General features: G+C 44.3%; 1 protein-coding gene across 2 annotated transcripts in view; it reads left to right on the top strand.

Moving 5' to 3' along the window:
- Window positions 1–19348, top strand: part of SARNP (SAP domain containing ribonucleoprotein) — a 179355-nt gene that overhangs the window by 948 nt on the left and 159059 nt on the right. The window lies entirely within an intron of this gene.

Raw genomic sequence — 19348 nt, 5'->3', positions numbered from 1 at the left:
TGAAGCTGCACTGATCCAATAAGGTAAATAGAAACATAGAATGTGTCGGCAGATAAGAACCATTTGGCCCATCTAGTCTGCCCAATATATTTGAATCCTATGAATAGTCCCTGGCCCTATCTTATATGAAGGATAGCCTTATGCCTATCCCATGCATGCTTAAACTCCTTCACTGTATTTGCAGCTACCACTTCTGCAGGAAGGTTATTCCATGCATCCACTACTCTCTCAGTAAAGTAATACTTCCTCATATTACTTTTAAACCTTTACCCCTCTAGTTTAAAACGGTGTCCTCTTGTGGTAGTATTTCTTCTTTTAAATATGCTCTCCTCCTTTACTTGATTCCCTTTATGTATTTAAAAGTTTCTATCATATCCCCTCTGTCTCTTCTTTCTTCCAAGCTATACATGTTAAGGTCCTTTAACCTTTCCTGGTAAGTTTTTTCCTGCAATCCATGTACTAGTTTAGTAGCTCTTCTCTAGAGTATCTATATCCTTCTGGAGATATGGCCTCCAATACTGCGCACAATACTCCAAGTGAGGTCTCACCAGTGTTCTGTACAGCGGCATAAGCACTTCTCTCTTTCTACTGCTTATACCTCTCCCTTTCGTGCTGCTCTATTACATTGTCTTCCCACCTTTAAGTCTTCTGAAATAATTACTCCTAAATCCGTTTCCTCAGATACTGAGGTCAGGATTGTGTCAAATATTCTATATTCTGCCCTTGGGTTTTTACGTCCCAGGTGCATTATCTTGCACTTATCCACATTAAATTTCAGTTGCCAGAGTTCCGACCATTCTTCTAGTTTTCCTAAATCCTTTTCCATTTGGCATTTCCCTCCAGGAACATCAACCCTGTTACATTTTTTTGTGTCATCAGCAAAAAGACAAACCTTACCATCGAGGCCTTTTGCAATATCACTTATGAAGATATTAAACAAAATTGGTCCCAGTACAGATCCCTGAGGTACCCCACTGGTAACATGACCTTGTTCTGAATGTTCTCCATTGACTACAACCCTCTGTTGTCTGTCACTCAGCCACTGCCTAATCCACTCAACAATATGGGAGTCCATGCTCAATGACTGAAGTTTATTGATAAGTCTTCTATGTGGGACAGTGTCAAAAGCCTTACTAAAATCTAGATATGCAATGTCTACTGCACCTCCACCGTCTATTATTTTAGTCACCCAGTCAAAAAAATCTATAAGATTTGTTTGACATGATCTCCCTGAAGTAAACCCATGTTGTTTTTCATCTTGCAATCCATGGGAAAATATTAGCAGGTAGGTAGAATGTCAGGAAGCATCGTGACCATGGCACAGAAACGCCCCTGACCGCTGCGTTATGCAGCTTAAAGTGGAACCAGTGTTAACCACTTGCAGACCAGTCTTCTTTTTTTTCTGACATTTGTTGGTTACAAGTAAAAATCTGTATTTTTTTTGTGAGAAAATTACTTGGAACCCCAAACATTTATTTATATATTGGGTAAACAGTTGGAAATTCGTTAAAGCGGAGTTCCAACCTTTTCTGTGCCTATTAAAAGTCAGCAGCTACAAAAAGTTTAGCTGCTGACTTTTAATAAACACACACTCACCTGTCCCACGGTCCAGCGATGCGGCCCCCCGAAGCCTCGATCCTCTCCCTCTGGTCTCTGCGGCGCGGGCATCACTGGTGTGGTTTGCGGCTTCACAGCCGGGTACGCACTGCGCATGCGCAAGTTGCACTGCATGTCTTGATTGGCCATCAATCTTATGGGACCTCTGACATGTTGCAGAAGATTGCAGGGAGGGGGAGAGGAGAACATACGATCGGGGCGCCGCGGCGCTCCGAGCGGAAGTGGGAGCGGGTACCTGTCAAAATTAGGTACCCGCTACCCCCCCCCCCCCCCCCCCCAAAAAAAAAAAAAATTACATGCCAAATGTGGCATGTCAGGGGGTTAGGGCTACCTGAAGCGGAAGTTCCACTTTTGGGTGGAACTCTGCTTTAATTTTGTGATGAGTCTGCTATTGCCAACATTCACGTGTAGGCTGGGTTCTCTTGGTTTTGGGGTTCCCACATTCACGTGTGGCTGGGTTCTCTTGGTTTTGGGGTTCCCACATTCACGTGTGGCTGGGTTCTCTTGGCTTTGGCAATCTACACGTCTAATTAAAATAATACGAAACAATGTGGTTTTGATATAGAAGATTAGGAATAAATGATTGCTGTTAGCTATGGGGGGTATTGCGTGGAGGTGTGAAAATTTGGCGATCATTTGGCGGTTGTTGGAAAATGAGTTAAAGTGGATTTGATTAGAAATTGTGATTAAGGAAATACACCGGTGTAGTGTGAGGCTGGACTCACTGAGGGAATAGAGATAAAAGATTGTACTGAGGAATAGTGCCACACCTGCAGCTTGATGAAGGACATATGCATGCCCGAAACTGTGCAGCCGCTTGTAAATGTATGTTTACTTATATTCTATGCATGAAGATCTGAAGTAAAGGATATTTGGAAAAATTGGATTGCATTTTCAATTATTTGATATATTATTTTTTTTCTTTTTAAGCCCCTAGAGAGAATAAAATGGCAGGCGTTGCAATATTTTATGCCACACTATTTGCGCAGCGGTCTTTCAAATACTTAAGTTTTTGGGAAAAATACACTTTAATATTAAAAAAAAGTAGTTAGCCCATTATTTTTTTTTTTTTTATAATGTGAAAGATGTTACGCTGAGTAAATAGATACCGAACATGCTTTAAAATTGCAACAAACTGCTTGCCGAGCTCACGGGCGAGTCGATAGAAGCATTGGAGGGAAGGGGGGCATCCCCTCCTTCCGCCTATAAAAACGATCAAGCAGCTGAACTGCCACTATGATTGTTCTTGTGGTGCAGGGAATCGGCGGCTGAAAAAGAGGATATCTGAATGATGTCTGCAGCTACAGGCATCATTTTAGATATCCCCACTCAACGTCCAGGATGTCACATGATGGCCTTGGGGGGGGGGGGGGGGGGAGTTGTAAAAAAATCTCCATAGGCAACACTTTATAAACTTTTACAGGTTACTTGTTTAGTTAGAAGAGGACTAAAGCTAGAATTATTGCTCTTGCTCGAGCAATTGCGGCGATACTTCACATGTGTGGTTTGAACACCGGTTACATATGCAGGGGCGACTTGCGTATGCATTAACATCTGCACATGAGCACGCAGAGATGGGTTGCTTTAAATTTTTTAGTTTTACACTATAGCTTTTATTTTTTTTATCACTTTCATTGCTATTACACCAAATGTAAACATCCCTTGTAATCGAAATAGGCATGTCATGTCCTTTTGAGAGATCTGGGGTCAAAGACCCCAGATCTCTCATTTAGCCTTTTGTGTTTTTTTTTAATTCTTTATTTAAAGGTATGCCATGAACAATAAGGAATAACAATGCTACAAACATTTGCATGATAGTAGTAGAAATGTGGACTACGTTATACAGGGAACAACCTCTTCTAAAACATACTATCACAAAGTATAAACATATAGTGTAACCTGGGTTCGTATGTTGTCTTATCTTTCATACTTATTCATTCATGTGCAGCATTGCTGTAAACAAGAGTTTGTGTGGAGGGAAGTCCAGCGCCACCCGCCCAAGCGGAGGGGGGTAGGAATCCCCGCCGGCATCTATCACTCGGCCGGCAAGGGGGCCCACCAAAACCCCCACCCGAAGCGGGGAAGACCCCGGGACTATCCCCCCACTCTTTGTTTGGAGCACACCTAGTGGCATTTTATGATTTAATAGAAGGGATAGGGCAAACACAATGCCCTAAGTCAGGGAAGGAGGGGAAGAGATGCAAGAGAGGGGAGAAATGAAGAGAGAGAAAGGGAGGAAGGAAAAGGAGAGAGGGAGGAGGAAGAAAAAGATAGACAGAAAAGTGAAGAGTGGGGGTTCGCTCCGTCCCATCCGCAGGCATGTCAAGCCGGTGAAGAGTAGGCTAGATAATCGTCGGACAAGTGAAAAAGGTCCCAGTGAATCCAACGTGTCTTGTCCCTTAGAGTTGCCGTAAGCTGTTCCATTTGCCTTATGTCATTCACTCTGGTAAACCAGTGAGAAATAGGGGGGGGGGGGGCGTTTGTTGTTTCCACATGCTAGGTATACAGGCCCTAGCCGCGGACAGCAAGTGTTTCAGTAGCGATTTGCGATACCGCTTGCTTGACATGGGTGTCAAGTTGAGAACAGCAACAGGGTCATCTAGTGAAGAGTAGTCAGTAAGTTTATGTATAATATGTAGTACCTGTTGCCAGAATGGTCTAATCTTGGGGCATTCCCAGAAAATGTGAAAGAGTCACCTCCTGGAGACCGCAGCGCCAACAGGAAGGGTTGTGTCCAGGGAAGATGGCAGAAAGAACTACTGGGGTACGATACCACCGTGTCAGAATCTTGTACGAGGTCTCCTGATATTTTCTACATAGAGATTTATGGGCAAAGAAAAGTATCTTGTTGTTTTGCTCCGTTGTGAACGTAGTGTTTAGATCCCTTTCCCATTTGAGGAGGAATGAAGGATCATGTTGGGTGGTCGTTGATAGAAGAATGGAGGAGGAGATTGAAAGTAATTTCTGGATCGTTCCCTCACTTAAACAGAGGTCTTCAAACTGCGTCAACTGTCTACGGAACTTAGTATGATCAGGAAGGGATCGGAGAAAGCAGGAGAGCTGAAATGTTTTCCAGTGTCCCAGTGGCAAAGAGTGGAATGATGGGATTATTTCTAAAGGTTTTCGCCAGCCAGAAGAATTGAGAAAATGGGAAGCCCTAACGACACTTGCGTCAGTGTGAGGGCGAAAAGACCTATCCGAGAGACCCGGGGCAAAATCTGGATGGCCAATTATCGGGGTCATGTGGGAGGGGAACGCCGTCGTCCCCGCTAACCTGAAGTATCTATTAAGTTCTGCTAAGGTCATTTTAGCCTTTAAAAGCAAAAGAAAAGAATTTGACACTTTCACTAAAAAAAAATCCTAAAAAAACCCCAACAAAATCACGTCTTTAGGATCGAGGACCAGCAGTGACGTCAGTGGTCGCTCAAGTCCTCCAAGAGCATAGAGCCGAGTGGGAGGCTATCTTGTCCTCACTCAGCTTCCTGCCTTGCCATCAGCCACACTGGATTGCTTCCGGGCTTACCAACAGCTCCAGTAAGCTTGGAAACGACCGGGGGGGGGGGGGGGGGTTGGGCACCCCGGGTGGGGCACCCCTCCCACCGCCTATAAAAGTAATCCTGTGGTGACTCCACTGTCGGGATCAATTTATCTGAAAGCTGGCCGCCTCAGGGAAAAAATGATTCCTGGGTTGTGGCAGCTATCTGCTGCCATTACCCCAGTATTTAATGTCAAAAACATGTTGTATATTACCAGCTAGGCGTTACTAATCCCAGGACCCTGCATTGGCTATATCTGGTCTCCCACAGAACATGGAAATACAATTTATTTAGTACAAATTAACTGCCAAATAGCTTTTCTCATAGCAGTCTTGTGACTTCTGCAAGCTTTAACCAGACACTGATAGGAGTTTGCATTCTCCCCTGATTGTCTGTCCAGGCTGGACCCCTGACCTGCCTGGACAGTACTGATTGGTCATGTGCTGATCACATGCACCCACCCAAGAAAAAAAAAATGCTAGCAATACACACCAAACTGAGCAATGTGCAGGGTGCCCCCAAGGCTATCAGGAGATGGTTTGGGGACCGTTGAAGGGGATGCTCAGAGAAGTTAGGATCAAATAGCCTTTTTACACAATACAGAGGATTGACCCCTTGGGTTCCACAGTGAGTATAAAAAGTATGCTTTGCGGCATATGCACACCGATTTTACTGTTGTGGTTTTAGCAACCCTTTTAATGATTTAAAAAAACAGTTACATGGTAACTGTCGCATATTTGCTTGTGCTCTAAAACTGTTAAGCCATCAAATAGTTGAAGTTATAACTGATCATATGTGCAGCACCTTGGCAGGTGCAGAGCAAACGGACTAAGATGGCAGCTTCCTTGGCTGAAAATAAGAGAGGGTTTAGTTTAGTTCCGCTGTAAGGAGGGGCATTTTGTGGACGGCTAAAATGCGTCTCAACCACACAGTTGTGCTGCCCAAAACTGCTCGTCTAAATTAAACCTTAGTTGTAGAAAAATAAACTTAATGAGAAGACTCCCAACACAAGGCGGCTTTACTTTAAAACTAAGGTTTAGGGGGGAAAATTTTTTTTTAATTTTCTCTACAGCTTTAGTCACTTCTCTTACCTGTTAGGATATGTAGGATGCTGTAGAAATGTTCACTACAGGGCTTCTCTGTCCTCTTTCTGCTGCTGAACTACTGTGCTGCAATTTTACCTGCTTCAGGTCTCCTGGCTCAGCTGCACTTAAGATGATGCGATGCTCAATGCCGAAAAGGTGTTTGACTCAGCACAGTGGGAATTCTTTTGGAAGTTGATGCACCGATTTGGATTCAGACCTAAATTCCTTTAGTGGTTGAATGAATATGTTCTACCGAGCTCCCAAGGCCCGTATCCTTACGAATAATAATCTTTCTGAGACCTTCCCACTGCAGAGGGGTGCTCTTCACGGATGCTTGCTGTTTCCCCCTTTATTTGCTCTGGCACTTGAGCCCTTGGCTATTTGGATTTGGGGTTCCCTTCTTATCGAGGGCCTGAGAGCAGGCCTTTTGGAGGAAAAAAAAATTCACTTTACATGAATGACGCCCTCCTTTATCTCCACAATGCTAATACCTCTTTACGGGCTGCCCTTGATATCTTTGACAAGTTTGGATGATTTTTGGGGATCTGAATTAACTGGTCAAAATCTACTCCCCTTCCTCAGGTTTAGGAGATGGCAGTTGACACCCTTTTTTAAAGTGGGTCGATCAGTTTAAGTATTTGGGCATTAAGGTTCAATGGGAACCTTTGAGCTTCCATGACCTTAATTTGCACCCGCTACTACTTCAACTTTGAGAAAAATGTTCCTCTTGGGCTACTCTGCCATTTAATCTCAAGGGGTGTATCAACATTCTCAAAATGATTTTGCTATCTAAATTCACCTATGTTTTTTGTAACTGTAGTTCTTTTTTGGGGAGATTGACCACTGTGTAGGGTCTTTTAATATGAAGGATGCCCTCCCTCGGTTGGCTAAGTTCACTTTACCCCTTCCAGTGTGGTGTGGAGGGCTGGCATTGCCTTAATTTTGGATCTACTACTTGGTTTCTCTTCTTGTTGCTGTCTACTGGTGGTGGTTAATGTGCTCCCGGGCCAATACCACAGTTCGCGTAGAGGCTGCCCTGTTGGGGTCACTTCAGGAGCTTGGTAATCTGGTGTACAGGGGCACTGGGGCATATCCTGATCTTCCACACCCCACTATGATGGCACTTAGGGTATGGGCTTTGATGGGTGATGTACTTTGCCTATTTTCAGTTAAGCTTCGGAGCTCGAGCCCAATTTCCTGATTTATTTTTTTGAAGATTTGGAGGACTGTTTTGAGGATAGCTCAGAATTGAGGATTTCCCCATGGGTTAAATTGATTCAGAATAAATTCTTCCATAAGGTGTACTACAGGTTGTACAGGATCTACCCTCAAAGATCACTGGATTGCCCCTGCTGTTGAGCTAATGCTGGGCACATATTTCCATATATTTTAGAGTTGTCCGGGGGTGGCACAGTTTTGGGTGGAGGTGTTTGAGCTTAGTATAACTTTCTTCTTCAGCTGACCCTCCCGCTTTTCTCCACACTGGCACTGTTGGGTATTCCAGATAAGCAATTGCCCAGATGCACTAAACTTTTAATCTCATACTTGTTTTTTTCTAATAGTCTTCCAGGGCAGCATCTGAGAGAGACTCCTCCCACCTTAAACAAACACAATAGTCCACCATTATAAAAACATTAGATGTACCTTCTGCCTCAGTTTGATTGTTTCCTCCAGATCCACAGGAGCTGCAACTGTATTTTTTATTTTTATTTTTTACCCAGTCTCTGTGCTATCTGCAGGGGACTCCGTGGTCAGCCTCCCATCCAGCTCAGTGGGCTTTGGGCAGCGCAGGTCAGGGACAGCATATGGGGGCAAGCTGGCCCCCGCCGGAAGTGTCACCCCTACTGAGGGGTATGCAACCATCCCCCCAGCTGGAAAAGATGTCAAGGGCATCTCCCCCAAAAAACTGCACCTGGATTGAACATCTACCTGGTCACTGCATTCTCCGGGCTCCAGTATGAGCTGTCCTGGGGCCATACCTCCGGCGGATAGTGTCCCACATTGCTGGAGGAGCAAGATGGCGGTGGGCACGTTATTTCTGGAGCCTTGTGGCACTTCCGATGATGCACTTCCGCCTTTCCCAAGATGGCTGCAGACCGGAAGTGGGCGATAGAGCAGCCAACTTTCGCTGACGTCACTCCTGGGTGGTGGTGAGGATTTCAAAAAAAAAAAACTAAGAGAAAAGATGGGTGGGCTCTCTTCTTCAAGGAAGTAGCAGACTACGAAGATACCAGAAATGCAGATAACAGTGGGGGTACATCCACCAATCTGCATGGGGTCAGCTGGGGGCGGGACTGGAGCTGTGCAGGAAGCAGTTAAAAGGCCCTATGCAAAGGTTCTTTTCTGAGGCTGACCATGTCGGATGCTTCCCCACCCTTCCCTACAGATCCTGTCTGTCAGGACGGCTCCAAGGTAAGCCAGAGCACTCTGAAGTCTCCTCTGTCTCTACCTCACCACAAACAGTTATACATGTTAGTGTATGGCAACCGCCTGTCTCACTGGGTCCTTTGTGCTTATTTGCAGACAAAAACCACATAAGAGAAAAGAGCAAAGACCAGCAGCAAGGCATGTGCCTCTTGTGGTCACAAGTTTCCTCCAGAATGGAAAAAAAAAATGTCAAAGCATCAACAAAATTGTTGGCAAGGAATCACAAGGGTTCCTTAAAGACAGAAATAAGGAGTACGATTGGTTCTCTACGTTCGGCCATAGAAAAGCTGGAGGATCCATCAACTTCCAGTCAGACCAGCACCCCATCTACCAGCAAGCCATCCATCCCCCTCGTGCAGCAGGGAAGAGGTGGACCCAGCGGGGCAGGAAACAGATTCCGATAACCTGAAATCAAAATCTGAAGACGGACTATGCTTGGATGAGGATGAATACCCAGCATCAGAAGAATGCTTTTTCCCACAGAAGACATTGACAATTTACTAGGGGCCATAGCTGATACGCTGGGTATCAAGAACCAAAAAGTCACAGAACTTTCCTTACATAAGATGTTCAAAGGCTTACAACCCAGGAAACCAAGAACATTTCTGGTACACGAGACTCTGAAAAACTTAGCCAAGAAAGAATGGAAAGAGCCGGAAAAGAAGCTCTTCACTCAAGCTGCGGTTAAGAGCAGATATCTTTTCGCAGAGGTGGATACGAAATCCTGGGCTAAATGCCTTTTAAGTAAAATGTCTCCCTCGCCAGAGTCGCAAACGAGGCCGACTTAGCCTTTGACGACTCCGGGACACTGAGTAATCCCATGGATAAAAAGACACCTTCTAAAAAGAGCCTAGGAAGTAGGAACAGCGAACCTAAGTCCAGCTATAGTTTCCACTTGCAGGGCCAGTACCTTGTTAGTCTGGCTGATGCAGCTGCAAGAGCTGCTAGAAGGGAATACCCCCTAGAGAGGAATTGGTAAAAACCATACCCACACTGACCAGAGCGGCAGCATTTTTTTGCGGATGCTTCGGCTGAATCTGTGAGGGTATCGGCCAGGACCACTGGCCTAATTAATTCGGCCAGAAGAGCCTTGTGGCTGAAGTCGTGGGGAGGGGACCCCGCTTTCAAAAATAGATTATACGGCATCCCCTTCACAGGCGATTTACTGTTTGGACCCAACTTGGAAACTTTTCTGGACAGAACCAAAGCCAAAAATAGTGTTTCCTCAAACCCCAAAAAAAGCCAGGGAAAAGCACACTTTCATCAGTACAGGAGATTTGATAAAGAAAAGGGACCAAGAAGTGCTGGACACAACAAAACCAAGGCAAGGGAGATTTTATCCTCAAGCCTTCCACTCCAAGAAACAAAGCAATGCCTGTCTCCAGATGGGGGGCAGACTTTCATCCTTTGTGCTCATCAATGGGAGAGTCACAAACAACGGATTTGTTCTTTGTACGATGGCCCCCCCCCCCCCCCCCCCCCAACCAAGTACCTATAGTGACGATACTCTCCAAAGGCACAAACCAAACAGAGGCTTTCCTTTCTGCATTAGAAAATGTAATAGTTTATGCACACATTTGCAAGGAAGAAGCCATTAGACAAGCTAAGGCTCATACTGAACCTCTGAGCACTCAACAGAAAGATAAGGTACAAGAGATTCAAGATGGAGTCCATCTACTCAGTCAGGAATATTCATCTGGCAGGAGTATTCATGGCCACAGTAGATCTGCAGGATGCATATTTACATGTGCCAATAAAGAGTCCTCAAAGATACCTTAAATTTTCAGTCCAGGGTCCAGCTACTATTCTGCATTTGCAGTTCACAGCTCTACCTTTCGGTATCTCTTCTGTGCCCAGAATCTTCTCGAAAATAATGGCAAAACCCCTAAATAGCCTCAGACAGCAAGGCATAGGTGTAGTGCCATATCTAGACGATCTATTGTTGTATGCCGAATCAGCAGACAGACTGGAAGCCAATCTGCACAAGAGCATCTCTGATTTACAAAGCTTAGGATGGATTGTGAACAAAGAGAAATCACAACTCACCCCAAGCCAGAGTGTCGTATACTTGGCCTTGATGCCAAAATAGCAAAGATTTTTCTGACGGAGGAAAAAGTAAAAAAAAACAAAGAAGCGATACTATACCTGATAGAGGACAAATCCATGACTGTCAGACATGGCAGTGTTGGGACTGATGTCATCCCCAATCCCGGCTATCACCTGGGCACAGCTCCATATGAGACCTCTACAAAATCACATTCTGGCACGATTTAATGGCAACTCATCATCCCTAGAGACAAATATTTTTCAATTCCTTGTTCAATCAAAGGAACGCTTCAGTGGTAGCTCAGCCCGCTAATTTACCTCAAGGGACTCTGACCAATCTGGTGCGGATCACCACGGATGCCAGCACTCTGGGTTGGAGAGCGCATATGAAGGATCGCTGTGTTCAAGGAAAATGGAACCCCCACTGGTCCCAAGCATCCTCAAACATGAGGGAATTAAGAGCCTTTCCAACCGGCCATTTAGGGCAAAGATGTCCGGATTCAATCAGACAACGTCGCATACATGAACAGACAAGGCAGGAACAAAATCAACTCTGCTAATGGATCTGGCCGAAACAATACGGTCATGGGGCGAGAGAAACCTCATATCCATCTCCGCCATCCATCTAAAGGGAACCGACAACATGCTGGCAGACTTCTTAAGCTGAAAAATCATAAAACAGACGGAATGGTCCTTAAATCAAAGTCGTCTTGTAGATCACCAGAATCCTGGGGGGTGCCCGAAGTGGATCTGTTTGCGTCCAAAAATAAGAAGCTCTCAATTTTTCTCCCTAAACCCCACAGATGGGAGTATCGGAGTAGATGCGTTCAACCCAAGCTGGGCTTCCAATTGTTATGCATCCCCCCCCCCCCTCCAACTGCCCTAATACCAAAGCTGGCACAAAAGATCTAGATAGAAAGGGCAACGGTGATACTTATTGCACCCCATTTGGCCTCAGACCATGGTTCAATCACTTAAAAAAACCTCAGCACTCAACCACATCTAACACTTCTAGATCTGTCGAACCTCCTATTGCAAGGGCCGGTCAACCACCCAAACCACAAGGGCATGAAGCTCTCAGCCTGGTTCCTGAAAGAGTGAGGCTACAGGACAAGGGTCTGTTAAACAAAGTGATTGACACTATCTTAGCCAGCAGAAAACCTGTGACTAGAGCCATCTACTAAAAAGTGAGGAAAAAGTTTGCCTTCTGGTACATGAATAAAGGGGACTATTCCAACAATCTTAGATTTTTTTACAGGAAGGAGTGGACAAGGGCATTTAACACCACACCTTGAAGGTTCAAGTGGCAGCACTATCTTCCCACCTAGATATCATGCTGGCAGAACACACGCTCTTAAAGATTCCTTCTCTTTGAAAAGAGCCAGACCCATAAAGCTCAGCAGAACTCCGACATCGGACCTCTCCACTGTACTTAAAGGATTCCTCTCCGAACCCTTTGAACTATTGGAGGAATGCTCAGATAAGTGCCTTACACTAAATACAGTACTTCTGGCGGCTCTTGTGTCAGCAAGAAGTCAGCGAAATGCGGGCTCTATCCATGATAGAACCTCATTGTCTGATTCTGACAGATAAAATTATCCTCACGCCAGACCCAGCCTTCCTACCAAAAGTCTCTTCAACTTTCCACAAAACTCATGATGTGGTTATCCCCCTCCCTTCCAAAATCGATGGACAGCAAGAAAAAACATATATACAACACTCCTAGATGAAGAAAGATCCTGATAGCTTGCCTCAAGAGAACTAAAGATTTGCAAAAAACGACCACACTAATCATTCTCCATGCAGGAGTCAGTAAGGGGAAGCTGGCCTAAAAGTATGATAGCCAAATGGATAAAGCTTGCTATTCAGACAGCCTACCAAGCACTGAAATTTGCCCCGCCAAACTGAGTCATAGCCCACACGAACAGAGTTTGGGTATCAAGTGCAGAAAGAGCCGGGGCAACACCGGCGTAGTTTTGCAGGGCAGCCACATGGTCAAGCTTTAGTACCTTCGCAAGGCATTAACGCATCGACCAGCTGTCCCACGCAAAAAGAAAAGGTTTTGCCTATAGTTCTGCTTTGAGCCCCTTTTTCTCTAGAGTGAGTGTTTATAATTAAGCTTCATAACTGAGGTCCTCTATCACCCTTGCAGGCGGTCCCCAGATTACAAACATCCGACTTACAAACGATGACTCCTTACAACAGGGCTTGACTAATTTGCCTGAAATCTAGGAGCCAGCTAAAAAAGTTAGGAGCCAGAATTTTTTTTTTTTTTTTTTAAACTAACAACCAAGCTTTATTTAATAAAACGGATACTAAATTTACACATAAATATGACTAGAACCCCACTCTCCTCTATAGGGCAGTCGGATGGAAACAGACTGTCTGTCTCTTTCCATCCGATGCTATCTGATCTGATCCACGGGGTGGATAGAAAATAGAACCACCATCCGTCTGTTTTTGGCGGACAGGATAAGATGGCGGCAGATTACCGCTCCATAGAGGAGAATGAAGGGTCCGATCAGGTCTGCCTGAAAAACTGACAGGCGGACCTGATCAGACAGCCCATGTGAAAGGGGCCTTCGGCTGTGCATGGCGACGAGAGAGAAAAAAAAAGATATATATATATATATATATATATATATATATATATATAACACACACACACACACACACACACACACACACACACACACACACACACACACACACACACACACACACACACACACACACACACTACGGAAAGTATTCAGACCCCCTTACATTTTTCACTCTTTGTTATATTGCAGCCATTTGCTAAAATCATTTAGGTTCATTCTTCTTCCTCATGAATGTACACATAGCACCCCATACTGACAGAAAAACACAGAATTGTTAACTTTGTTGCAGATTTATTTAAAAAAGAAAAACTGAAATATCACATGGTCCTAAGTATTCAGACCCTTTGCTCAGTATTTAGTAGAAGCCCCCTTTTGATCTAATACAGCCAGGAGTCTTTTTGGGAAAGATGCAGCAAGTCTTTCACACCTGGATTTGGGGATCCTCTGCCATTCCTCCTTGCAGATCCTCTCCAGTTCTGTCAGGTTGGATGGTAAACGTTGGTGGACAGCCATTTTTAGGTCTCTCCAGAGATGCTCAATTGGGTTTAAGTCAGGGCTCTGGCTGGGCCATTCAAGAACAGTCACGGAGTTGTTGTGAAGCCACTCCTTCGTTATTTTAGCTGTGTGCTTAAGGTCATTGTCTTGTCGGAAGGTAAACCTTTGGCCCAGTCTGAGGTCCAGAGCACTCTGGAAAAGGTTTTTGTCCAGGATATCCCTGTACTTGGCCGTATTCATCTTTCCATCGATTGCAACCAGTCGTCCTGTCCCTGCAGCTGAAAAACACCCCCACAGCATGATGCTGCCACCACCATGCTTCACTGTTGGGACTGTATTGGACAGGTGATGAGCAGTGCCTGGTTTTCTCCACACATACCGCTTAGAATTAAGGCCAAAAAGTTCTATTTTGGTCTCATCAGACCAGAGAATCCTTATTTCTCACCATCTTGGAGTCCTTCAGGTGTTTTTTTAGCAAACTCCATGCGGGCTTTCATGTGTCTTACACTGAGGAGAGTCTTCCGTCGGGCCACTCTGCCATAAAGCCCCGACTGGTGGAGGGCTGCAGTGATGGTTGACTTTCTACAACTTTCTCCCATCTCCTGACTGCATCTCTGGAGCTCAGCCACAGTGATCTTTGGGTTCTTCTTTACCTCTCTCACCAAGGCTCTTCTCCCCCGATAGCTCAGTTTGGCCGGACGGCCAGCTCTAGGAAGGGTTCTGGTCGTCCCAAACGTCTTCCATTTGAGGATTATGGAGGCCACTGTGCTCTTAGGAACCTTAAGTGCAGCAGAAATCTTTTTGTAACCTTGGCCAGATCTGTACCTTGCCACAATTCTGTCTCTGAGCTCTTCAGGCAGTTCCTTTTGACCTCATGATTCTCATTTGCTCTGACATGCATTGTGATCTGGAAGGTCTTATATAGACAGGTGTGTGGCTTTCCTAATCAAGTCCAATCAGTATAATCAAACACAGCTGGACTCAAATGAAGGTGTAGAACCATCTCAAGGATGATCAGAAGAAATGGAAAGCACCTGAGTTAAATATGAGTGTCACAGCAAAGGGTCTGAATACTTAGGACCATGTGATATTTCAGTTTTTCTTTTTTAATAAATCTGCAACAATGTCAACAATTCTGTGTTTTTCTGTCAGTATGGGGTGCTATGTGTACATTCATGAGGAAGAAGAATGAACTTAAATGATTTTAGCAAATGGCTGCAATATAACAGAGTGAAAAATTTACGGGGGTCTGAATACTTTCCGTACCCACTGTGTGTGTGTGTATGTGTGTATGTATATGTGTGTGTGTGTGTGTGTGTGTGTGTGTGTGTGTGTGTATACATACACACACACACACACACACACTTTCTTTTTTTTCCAATTATTAAAAAAAAATATTTTTAATATTTAGAAAAAAAGAAAAATTATTATTTTTTTTTTTTTAATTTAAAAAATAAATTAATAATAAGAACCACACTCCCTATCCACTTACCTTTTAAGCAAAGGTAACTGGACAGGGAGATGAAGCCTGCAAAAACTTACCTCTCATCTCCTCTTAGAAAGGAGAGGGGAATGCATTAACAGGCAATGGAAACAGTCATTACTCCCGGCCACCACAAGAGGGCGCCAGTTCCCCAGCCTCTCTCATCTCACAGAAGAAGGCCGAAAAGCCGGGGCCTCAATTTTCGGACGGCACGGAAGTCCATGCACTCGGGGAGGAGGTGGGGCGCAAAAGGGACAGGACACCTCCTACAGGGCACCCCAGGCGCCAGGTCGCTAATTCTAGTCGCAAATGCGACCTGGCGCCCGGGGGTTTGTCGAGCCCTGCCTTACAAACTAAGTGAGAGGAAATCTCCCCATAGGAAGGGAAATTCACTCCTGGAAGAGTTCTCATGGGAAAAAGGTGTCTCTGCTGAAGCTTTATCACTAATCCTTGTTTCCACAGCAACCCTAAATTTTCAAAATCCAGTTGTCATAGGGACAAAGTGGGTGAAATCTCTTTAACAGGGGTACAGACAGCAAAACAAATGTTTACAGGGGTGTTAACTCTTCAGTAATCTAATGCTATCCAAAAAACGTAAAAACCTTTTTTCCAACCTACAAACAAATTCAACTTAAGAACAAACCTACAGACCCTATCTTGTTTGTAACTCGGACTGCCTGTATTTAATTTTGTTGCCCCTTTCTGAACTTTTTCTAATTCAACAATGTCTTTCCTGAAGTTTGGTGATGAAAATTAAATTGCATATTCGGTCATTCTGTCTTGTTGCTTGGATGTCAGATGTAATAGCAGACCCATGATCGGAAGGCATATCCAATCCCTGGGTACAGGCTGTAGTGGCCAGGAAGACTTTCTAGCCTCTGTGGGATATGCAAGTAGAAATTCTTGATATCCAGTTTTTTTTCCCCAGCTTACCAGCGCTGTAGTTGCTCACCATTACCAGTTTGTAGCCCTACAGTTTGTCCTTGGCTCACAGTCCTAGCTGCTGCGCTGGCCTTATTTTTAGTTGGATCCTGAGCCTTTAGAAGTTAGTGCTGGAACTGGATTGTTGCTTTGAAGTATCTGGGTCTCCTTCTGGATAATGCTCAGTCCAGAGTTCTTCTGCTATACAAACTCTCCACTCCCAGGTTGAGATTCTACAGTCCAAGAGCCATCCAACTCTGTGCTTTTTGTGTGAAATATCTGGGCTTGATGGTAGCCTCATGGCAATCCTATTTTCCCAATTCCAATGCGGTCCGTTGCAAATAAACGTTCTGGCTGCGTTGGACAAGAAGGCACATTTTCTGGACAATCCGCATACATTGGTCACTCAAATCTGGGTTATCTCTGGCCTGGTGGCTCAGGAAAATCTTTCCTTCCACTCACTTGGAAGGTTTTTGTAAAGGATGCCGGACTTTCTTTCGGTGCAGGGGACCAGGTCGACAGGAATCTCATCTCTCTGTTAACCACTTAAGCCCCAGAAGATTTTACCCCCTTCCTGACCAGGGCCTATTTTGCGATCCGGCACTGCTTGACTTTAACGGACAATTGCGCGGTCATGCGAGGCTGTACCTAAACTAATTTGACATCCTTTTTTTATCCCCACAAACAGAGCTTTCTTTTGGTGGTATTTGATCACCTGTGCGTTTTTTTTTTTTTTTTTTTTTTTTCATGCGCTATAAACAAAAAGCGTCAATTTTGCAAAAATGACAATATTCACATTTTTTTTTTAATATGAAATTCCCCCCCCCAAAAAAAAAAATGTAAAAATCTAATTTTTTTTAAACATTTTAGGCCAATTTTGTTTTATGCTACCTATGTTTGGTAAAAAAAATCGCAAAAAGCGCATTTTGATTGGTTTGCGCAAAAGTTATTGCGTTTACTAACTAAGGGAAAGATTTTTGTCAGTAATGGCGGTGATCCTGTGATTTTCTTTTTTTTTTTGTGGGACTGCGACATTGCGGCGGACAGATCAGACCCTTGACTGATATTTTTGACACTTTTGGGGTTACCAGTGACATTATTGCAGTAATCAGTGCTATACATATGCACTGTTACTGTAAAAATGACACTGGCAGTGAAGGAGTTCACTTTATTGGAGAGGGAGGGGTTAAGTGTGTCCCTAGGGGCGTGCTTCTAACTGTGATTGGCTGTGGCTACTAGTGTAAGAACAGAAATCAACGGTCCTACATAGTAGAACCGTGTGATCTCCATTCTTACACAGGGAAGAATGACAGGCGGCTTTGTTTACATTAGCCGCCTGCCTTTCTTCCGGTGTAACGGATGATCGCGGTCTGCCGGGCGCGTGGGGGGGGGGGGCGGTCCTACGTCGCTTTGCCTGTGAGGGGCTGACCACCGCAGTAAATAGTCGTGCGGCGGTCGGCAAGCGGTTAACATCCTTAATTTCCAGGTAAATTGGTTGTCCCTTGAACTGGACTTTTTGCCTGCAGGGACTCTGGTCAGGTTTCAGTCACATGACTCCACAGCTGTGGCATACATCAATCATTCGGTAAGAACCAGAACTCTAGCTGCAGCAAGAGGTATTCCGAATTCTGTTTTGGGCAAAACTTCATGTTCCAGCCCTGTCAGCTGTTCAGTCTCCACATTGAAAATTGGCAGGCAGGGTTTCCCCAGACAATGTCTGGAGTGGACTCGCAACCTTTGTAGCAGGTGGGGGATTGGTCAGTATTGGCCTCCAGATTGAACAATAAACTGACAAATTTTGTTTTCAGACATGGGTCAATTTACTAAAACTGGCGAGTGCAAAATCTGGTGCAGCTGTGCACAGAAACCAATCGGCTTCCAGATTTTTTTTTTGTCAAAGATTAATTTGAGCAAGCTGAAGTCAGAAGCTGTTTGTTACCATGCACAGCTGCATCAGATTTCGCTCACTCCAGTTTTAGTAAATCAACCCCATAGATATCCTTTTGGTGGTAGCCATGGATGTTCTGGTGACTTTGTGGAATTAGTACAAACCAATCTTCGTCTATTTTCCTCTGAAATTCCACCCCTCTCTGCTCTGCAGAATCAAGGAGAGCGTTTTGGTGATGTTCTTAGCCCTGGACTGGCCCAAGAGGATATAGTACTCTGTTCTGATCATACTTCTGGGCTTTTTCAAATACACTATCACAAGGACCGGTTTACCACAATACTTTCTGGTCCCTGGTTTTAACGGCATGGCTGTTGAAACCCAAGTCTTGAGAGATGGGACATCTATAATTTCCAAACTGTTAAAAGCTAGGAAGTCTACTTTTTGGCAAAGTATACTACTGCACAGGAAACGGAAACTTCCCCTGTTGCACTTTAATCCAAGGAAATACTCTGGGATATGTATCCTGATATTTCTGCTATCGGGCTTAGATCAACATTGGCCTTGGGTACTATGAAAGGACAAATCTCAGTCCTTGTGGTCTTATTTTAGAGACTGCTAGCCTCCCCCCCCCCCTTTTTTTTTTTTTTTTTTTTTTTTTTTTTTATTAAGATATAGGGTGCTTCTCATGTAACTCCATCTGTTAACCATTTAAGCCCCGGAGGATTTGGCTGCTAAACGACCATGGGGTATTTTGCGATTCGGCACTGCGTGACTTTAACGGACAATTGCGCGGTCGTGCGATGCTGTACCTAAATGAATTTGGTGTCCTTTTTTTCCCACAAACGGAGCTTTCTTTTGGTGGTATTTGATCACCTGTGCGATTTTTTGATCATGCGCTATAAACAAAAAAAGAGCGTCAATTTTGCAAAAACAGCAATATTTTTCACATTTTTTTTTTTTATATGAAATTCCCCCTCAAAAAAAATGTAAAAATCTAAATTTTTTAACATTTTCGGCCAATTTGTTTTATGCTACCTATGTTTGGTAAAAAAAATCGCAAAAAGCGTATTTTAATTGGTTTGCGCAAAAGTTATCACGTTTACTAACAAAGGGAAAGATTTGTCATTTTTGTTGTTGTTTTTTTTAACGCGTAATGGCGGCGATCTGCAATTTTTTTTTTTTTTGCGGTACTGCAACATTGGGGCGGACAGATCGGACCCTTGACTGACATTTTTGACACTTTTGGG

The sequence above is a fragment of the Pelophylax lessonae genome (genome assembly GCF_965119305.1).
Source record: "Pelophylax lessonae genome assembly, chromosome: 2".
In the NCBI taxonomy this organism is placed as follows: Eukaryota; Metazoa; Chordata; class Amphibia; order Anura; family Ranidae; genus Pelophylax; species Pelophylax lessonae.
The sequence above is the reverse complement of the archived record's forward strand: the minus strand, read 5'-3'. Positions and strand labels throughout refer to the sequence as shown.